The following is an 8,451-nucleotide window of genomic DNA, read 5'->3' on the forward strand; positions in this document are numbered from 1 at the left end:
CACTTTGACAAAGCAATTGGGGTCTATTTCTGTACTAATTCTAAGAATAGAGATTTCTAATCCCATTGATTTCTAAGTTTATTCTTATGCCCGGACCACCCTGACGTGGTTGTTCTCCAGTAAGTCTTTAGTTCAGGGACTATCAGTCTCTCCATTTGTCTTCCTTTTCAAAATTATTTTGGTTGCTCTAGGGCCTTTGCATTTTCATATATACCTTAGAATCAAATAATCATGAGTTTAGTCTAATTTTTTTCCTAATTTAACATATTTTGTTTCTGAGCCCTGCCTTTCATATGCAGTTTCATTAAGTGCTAAGATGTTGACATGAGTGATGTCAAGAAGCTGACAAATTCTGAGGCCATGTGCCACCATCCAAGATGCGGTATGCACAGTATTTCTTTTAAGTGTCCTGTATTCAAAATCCAAGTCACCTAGCACATATTGAGTGTCTGTTCAATCTGGGCATTTTGCTTCTTTCATCTCCTCTGAAGCTCAGACTAACTATGAGCAGCTAGCGTTGATGGCATTACTTGCTCAAAGATTATGTCGCCAACCGGGCTACAGTACGTCTGTGCTGGTGCAGAGCTGGCCCCAGTGACTCCCTCTAGGGGACTTTCAAGAGTGGAATCAAATTTGTTCAGAGCCAGTGATTGGCTTTCTTTATTTTATTTTATTTTATTTTATTTTATTATGTTATGTTAGTCACCATACAATACATCATTAGTTTTTGATGTGGTGATCCATAATCCATTGTTTTCGTATAACACCCAGTGCTCCATGCAGTACGTGCCCTCCTTAATACCCATCACCGGCTAACCCATCCCCCCACCTCCCTCCCCTCTAGAACCCTGTTTGTTTCTCAGAGTCCATAGTCTCTCATCGTTCATCTCTCTCTCTGATTCCCCTCTTCATTTTTCCCTTCCTTCTCCTAATGTCCTCCATGTTATTCCTTATGTTCCACAAATAAGTGAAACCATATGATAATTGACTTCCTCTGCTTGACTTATTTCACTTAGCATAATCTCCTCCAGTCCCATCCATGTTGATGTAAAAGTTGGGCATTCATCCTTTCTGATGGCTGAGTAATATTCCATTGTATATATGGACCACATCTTCTTTATCCACTCATCTGTTGAAGGGCATCTCGGCTCTTTCCACAGTTTGGCTATTGCGGACATTGCTGCTATGAACACTGGGGTGCATATGGCCCTTCTTTTCACTACATCTGTGTTTTTGGGGCTTTCAACAGTAGTCTTCACACCCCATAGCGAGAGTCAGGCTTGCCCTCTGTGGACATGCCTATCTCACCTTGTGTTCCAGAACCTGCTGGAAGGTTGCAATCACCCAGCAAGTCTAAATAACAACTACAACAACAAAAACAAACAAACAAACAAAAAACAGAAACCCAGTTTCCTGGGCCTGAGACCAAATCTATTAAATCTGAGTTTCGGAGGATAGTGTCTAAGACCCTTTTTTTTTTTTTTAAGATTTTATTTATTTATTTGACAGAGAGAGAGAAGCAAGAGAGGGAACACAAGCAAGGGGAGCGGGAGAGGGAGGAGCAAGCTTCCTGCTGAGCAGGGAGCCTGATATGGGGCTCAATCCCAGGACCCCGAGATCATGACCTGAGCCGAAGGCAGACGTTTAATGACTGAGCCACCCAGGCACCCCTAAGACCCTATTTTTAAAGTTCATCAAGCCCTTTAGGAATGACTGTTATAATCACCAGAGGGAATAATTCTGTCACTGTTTCTCCATTACCTACAAACTTGTTTTCTTATATTCTAATCCCTTTTTATGCCAAGATAGCAAATTTTAGACAGAATTCTATGCCCCCGGGGCGCCTGGGTGGCTTAGCTGTTAAGCGTCTGCCTTCGGCTCAGGTCATGATCCCAGGGTCCTGGGATCGAGCCCCGCATCGGGCTCCCTGCTCAGCGGGAAGCCTGCTTCTCCCTCTCCCACTCCCCCTGCTTGTGTTCCTTCTCTCGCTGTGTCTCTCTCTGTCAAATAAATAAATAAAATCTTAAAAAAAAAAAGAATTCTATGCCCCAAATCTTGGATAATCATGGATTTAATTTTTAAATTAAAAAAAAAAAGTCATCTGGTTCCCTCCATAGTTTGTTTTTTTAAATTACACATTAACATGCCAACGAAAGGCAATTCCTGACCCCAATCTAGATCCAGTACTGAAGGGGAGAAATTGCAATAAAGGACATTAAGTCAACCAAAAATGTGGACAGTAAATCATAGAAAAGTAAATGTACACTTACTTAGTTGATATTGTACTGTGGTTTTATAAGACAAAAAATCCCTTTTAGGAAATACACATTTTAATATTTATGGCCAATATTATGGCCAATGAGACATGTATGTAACTTACCATCAAATGGTTCAGAAAAATATATGCGTATGTGTGTATATGTTTGTGAAGAGAGACAGAAAGAGAAAAATCACAAGCAAATAATGATAAAGCAAATGGAATAAAATATTAGCTAAAGGTGAATCTATGTATAAAGTTCTTTGCATGAGTTTTGTTTCTGCAAAATCTTGTAAACGTGAAATTATGTCCAAACAAAAAGAAAAAGATTTTAATTGTACGTAGACTTTTAACAACCTTTCGCATTAGTCAGACTCTTCACTTTGTAAACTCAGACTCCCTGGGACTTCTCTGCATCCTAAAGGAACGGCACAGAACCACAGATCCCGGGCCATGTGCTGTATAAATAGAATGGTGTGAGGTTACTAAGCAACTCAAGGCACCTTTCACTGCCTCTATTTAAAGACTAAGTCAAATTTTCCTTTTTAAAACCAATTTAAATAGAAATCCAACTGCTTTGTGCACTTCATTTTTTTTTTTCTTATTTTGAAATCCTCTAAAACCCTTAGAGAGGACTGATTGACAGATAAGCATAACCAGCAGTATTTATCAAGCCACAACTATGTTTAGGAGACACTGTTAGGTGCTGGGACTGGAACCTATCAATGGTTCTACTGTGTGCTCTATGGGGAATGAGTGCATTTTGGTGCCTGCCAGATGCAACAATCATGCCTGGAGTGACAGGAGTGCACGTGTGCACACACACACACACACACACACCCCAGACAGTAAATTTGGCAGGGCTGGGAGAATCAACACTCTGCTTTCATCTACCAAGGAATCCTGGAAGGACCTTGGTGACTCAGAAAGCAGCCTTGGGCTTGTGCAAAGAAAGCCACAGCTACTACCAGGAAACTGGCCAGAGGATCAGCATTTACTGGGCACTGAGCATGAGCCAGGTTCTGAGCAGAACCCTCCCCCTTAGTGGGTCTCACTGAACACTTTCAACAACCTATGAAATAGGCATCAACACACATGCAGACACTAAGTCACAGCACTTATGCGTGGCAGAGGTGGGTTTTCAACTTACTTCCCTCTCACCTCTACATTCATGGCTTGGCTTTTTTCTTAAGAGTTACCCTAGGGGCACCTGGGTGGCTCAATCATTAAGTGTCTGCCTTCGGCTCATGTCATGATCCCAGGGTCCTGGGATCAAGCCCCACATCAGGCTCCCTGCCCAATGGGGAGCTTGCTTATCCCTCTCCCTCTGCCCCTCCTCCCTGCTTGTGCTCTCTCTTTCAAATAAATAAATAAAATCTTTAAAAAAAGTTACATAAATATTTCACCAGGAATACTTAACTTATAAAACTGAAAAGTTAAGCAGTATCTCTCCCCTCCTCCCAAGTAAAGCAAGGACCTTAGAACACAAACTCACATCACGATCCACACAAACCACACTCTACCACATCTGATATTTTCATTGTGTCTTGCTTTTATTTTAATCTCCCAAAGTAGGCATCATTTGTTTAGTTTCGTTAACCTTTGAAATAAAACAGGCCGTTATTTTACGAGCAAAAATTAGTTTATTCAGGAATAGCAGAGAATTGCAATTCAGGTCACAGAAGCTACAGCAAAACCATAGACAAGTCCAACAAACAAAGGAGAGGAATGTTTTATAGAGAAGGAGGAAGTTGGGGAGGGTTATTCTGAAAGAAAATCCCTTAGAGAAAAGCAAGAGTTCAGGGTGATGACGGTTTCTCATTGGCTGAGTTGCTGGGGTAGGAGATGCAGCATACATCTTTTCCTGTTGGGACCTGTAATTGGTGATTCTTTCCTGTTGATGATTATGTTGGAGTCTGGAACTGACACCGCGACCTATCATCGACATTAGGTGATACGGGTCCCCCTGCTGGCCTCCCCGCTCTGCCCTCCCAGCTCCATTTTAGTTACATTGCCCTTTATTAATTCTCCCAGGCGTACTCAGCCAAGCCCTATTTCTGGACTCTGTTCTGTCCTCCCAGTTTGTCCGGTGATTTTCATGCCAGTACAACACTGACTTGGTTATTGTCTTTAAACCAAGTACTGTTAAGTCCTCCAACTTGGTTCATTCTTTCAAAATGGTTTCAGTTCTTCTAGGCCCCTTGCATGTACATTTTTTAAATTTAAATTCAATTAGCCAACACATAATACATCATTAGTTTTTGAGGTAGGGTTCAATGATTCATTAGTTGTGTATAACACCCAGTGCTCATTTTAAAATCAGCTTGTCGGGGCACCATGGAGGCTCAGTCATTTATTTAAATGTCCAACTCTTCATTTTGGCTCAGGTCGTGATCTCAGGGTCATGGAATCGAGCCCCACATGGGACATGGGACCTGCTTAAGATTCTCTCTCTCCCTCTCCCTCTGCCCTTCCTCACCCCCCCAAATAGATAGATAGATAGATGATAGATAGATAGATAGATAGATAGATAGATAGATAGATAGATAACAGCTTGTCAATTTCTACAACAAAGCTCGATAGCGTTTCTATTGTGATCGTATTTAATTTATGGATTAATTGGGGAGAATTGACATCTGAATCTCCCTATCCATGATCATGATATATCTTTTCATTAATTTTGTCTTCTTTCATTTGTCTTTGCAGTGTTCTTTGGTTTTGTGTACAGTCTTACACATATTTTGTTGAGGTTTTTTTTTTTTTAAAGATTTTATTTATTTATTTGACAGAGAGAGACAGCAAGAGGGGGAACACAAGCAGGGGGAGTGGGAGAGGGAGAAGCAGGTTTCCCAACGAGCAGGGAGCCCGACGCGGGCCCAATCCCAGGACCCTGGGATTATGACCTGAGCCAAAGGCTTAACAACTGAGCCACCCAGGTACCCCTTTGTTGAGCTTTTAAAGTAAAGTATTTTTAAACTATTTTAAATTTCATTTTTCAGTTGTTGGTTGCTAGCATAAAGAAATGCATTTTTATATTGACCTTGTATTCTGTGATCTTATTAGTCTCATTAATTAATTCTAGGGGTTTTTATATATTTCTTCAGATTTTCTACATGGTGATGATGATGTCATCTGTGAATAACTAAAATTTTACATTGTGTTTTCCAACCTATATACTTTCTTTTTTCTTGCCATAGTGTGTGGACTGGGACTCTTACAATATTGAATAGAACAGACATCAATGTTTTCTTCCTAATCTTAGGGGAAAAGCATTCCATTTTTGTCATTTAGTATAGTGTCCATGGAAAGTTTTTAATAATTATCTCTTACCAAACTGAGGAAGTTCCCATCTTTGCCTAGTTTGCCAGGAATTTTTATGTGATTAGGCATTGGATTTTGTCAAATTCTTTCTTTGCATATATTGAAATTATGTTTTTCACATATAATGAAAATATGTTTTTCATTCATCCTCTTTTAGTCTGTAAATTTGGTGAATTCCACTGATTGATTTTTGAATGTTAAATCCACTTTGAATTTCTGCAATAAACCCCATTTGTTATCCTTTTTATATATTATTGGATTCAGTTTGCTAAAATTTTGTTAAAATTTTTACATCCATGTATATGAAGGACATTGGGCTATAGTTGTCTTTCCTTTTCTTTTTTCCTCGTAATACTATTTCTGGTTGTGGTGTCATGATAATTCTGGCCTCTGAAAATGAGTTGGGAGGAATTGGTATACCTTGATATTTTTTTGCCCTTAAATTTTGGTAGATTTCACCAGTGAAGCCACTTGGATGGAGAGTTTTCTGTTCTCTATTGGAATGTTTTCATCTATAAATTCAATTTCTTTCATAGGTGTAGGGCTATTCGTAGTTTTTTATGTTTTTTCTGTTGAGGTTCATTGAGTTTCTTGGATCTATGGTTTTATGGTTTTTATCAAGTGTGGAAAATGTGTAGCCATTGTTTCTTATTTGGTAGTCCTTCTCCTCATATTTTAATTGCCCATATGTTAGAGCACTTGATATTATCCCACAAAGTCCTGAGACTTTTTTCAGTTTTTTCTCTCTGTGTGGTTCACTTTGCATAGTTTCTATTGCTGTGTACTCAGGATCCCTGTTATTTTCTTCTGAAGTGTCTAGTGTGCTGTTAATCCAATCAAGTGTGTATTCCCTTTCTAATATTATTATTTTTTTAATCTCCAGAAGTTCCATCTGGGTCTTTCTTAATATCTTTGACTTCTCTCCCCATCACATCCATGTTTTCATCTACATTCTGAGCATTACAGCATATTATAATAGCTGCTTTAACATCTTCATCCGGTAATACTCTCATTTTATCATTTCTGGGTTTGTTTTCATTAAACGGATTTTTCCCTAGTTGTGGGTCATATTTTTTTTTGTCTTTGCATGTTTTGTGAGTTTTTTTAATTAGACACCAGACGTTGTGACTTTTATGTTGCCGTTTACTGAATTTCTCTGCATTCTTTCAAAGGAAGTAGGCACACAGGTTACCTAGGAAATTTTAAAGCTTGCTTTTAAACCTTGTTAGGGCAATCTGGAGCAGCCTTTAGCCTTGAGCCAAGTTTAGTCAACTAGCTTAGTTCAGTCAACTAAGGTGTGAACCTGCTGAGGACTCCGTCTATTTTCCATGTATGGTAAGCTCTCTCCCTCCTGCAAGAGGTAACACAGACTCTTCCCAGCCCTGTGTGAGCTCTGGGAGTCATTTGGCTGACTGCTTTTCAGCCCTATGGAGAGGTACCCTGTGCCTGCCCAAACCAGTATTCAGCCTAAGACTTGAAGGGATTCCTCTTTAGATCCTCAGAGTTTGCTCTGTGTAAGTCCCTCCTTTTTGGTATTTTGCCCACAAATCCTAGCAGCTTTGATCCCTATGAATGCTCATCTTTCTCTTCAGTTGAGTAGAATAACTTGTCTATCCACTGTGTCCTGGTAACTACCTCCAGGTACTCAGCCAAGACAACCACAGGGTGTACCTCGTTTCTTTGTCCCAGGGATCACACTCCTGTGCTGGCTGTTGTCCAATGTCTGAAAGAGCTGGTTCCTATATTATGTCTGATTTTCTAGTTGTCTATGGTGGGAGAGTGTAGCAGCAGGACTCTCAGGTGGCCTCCATGACTTCCACATCCTGGTGTTCATGCCCTTGAGTGTAGATAGCACCTGTGGCTTCCTTCTAACCAATAGAATGTAGCAAAGGTGACAGGCTGTATGTGATTACATGTATGTGACTGTGTTACATAAGATCGTAATGCTCATCTCCCAAAGAAACCTTGACGACTTTGCCAAAACAAGTTGCTATATTGTGAGCTACCAGTTGGAGAGGACCACATGTCAAGGAACTGAGGATAGCCTCTGGCCAAAAGCCAGCAAGAAATTGAGGCACTCAAGTCAGCAGCATGCAAGGGACTGGACTTTTCCAAAAATGATGTGAGTTTGAAAGTGGATACTTCCCCAGTCAAACTTCAGATGAGACAACTGGTCTGGTCAACACCCAATTGCAACTTTGTAAAACTCTAAAGCAGAAGGCCCAGCTAAGCTGTGCCCAGATGCCTGACCCACAGAAACTGAGATGTAATAAAGGTGTTTTTTCAACCTGCTGAGTTTGTGGTAATATTGTTGTGCAGCAATATGTAATTAATACAAAAGTCAATTCCCATAGAAGTCAACATTGCAAAGGCAGCAGAACTCCTACTCTACTTTTTTTTTTTAAGATTTTATTTATTTATTTGACAGAGAGAGCAAGAGAGCACAAGCAGGGGGAACAACAGACGGAGAGGGAGAAGCAGGCCCCCCACTGAGCAGGGAGCCCAATGCAAAGCCCCATCCCAGGACCCTGGAATCATGACCTGAGCCAAAGGCAAACGCTTAACCATCTGAGCCACCCAGGCGCCCCTCCTACTCTACTTTTAAGAGGAAAGGGAGTATATTTGATTTTTTATTTCATCTAAAATAATCCAAAATTCTATAAACATAATGTTTTCCAGAGAAAATGTAATGAGTCTCATTAAAATAAAAACAATAAGAATGAGAAAGTGATTGATGAATACTCCAGATATAAAGAGGGGGTTAAGAGCATAGGGACTTGAGTTTAAATCCTAACTTTGCCCTTGTGACTTGCTACACCATTGCCTCTCTTAGCTCTACTTCTCTCATCTGTAAGGTAAGACTCACACCTGCC

Source organism: Leptonychotes weddellii, chromosome 4 (genome assembly GCF_054177405.1).
Source record: "Leptonychotes weddellii isolate Sample4059 chromosome 4, ASM5417740v2, whole genome shotgun sequence".
In the NCBI taxonomy this organism is placed as follows: Eukaryota; Metazoa; Chordata; class Mammalia; order Carnivora; family Phocidae; genus Leptonychotes; species Leptonychotes weddellii.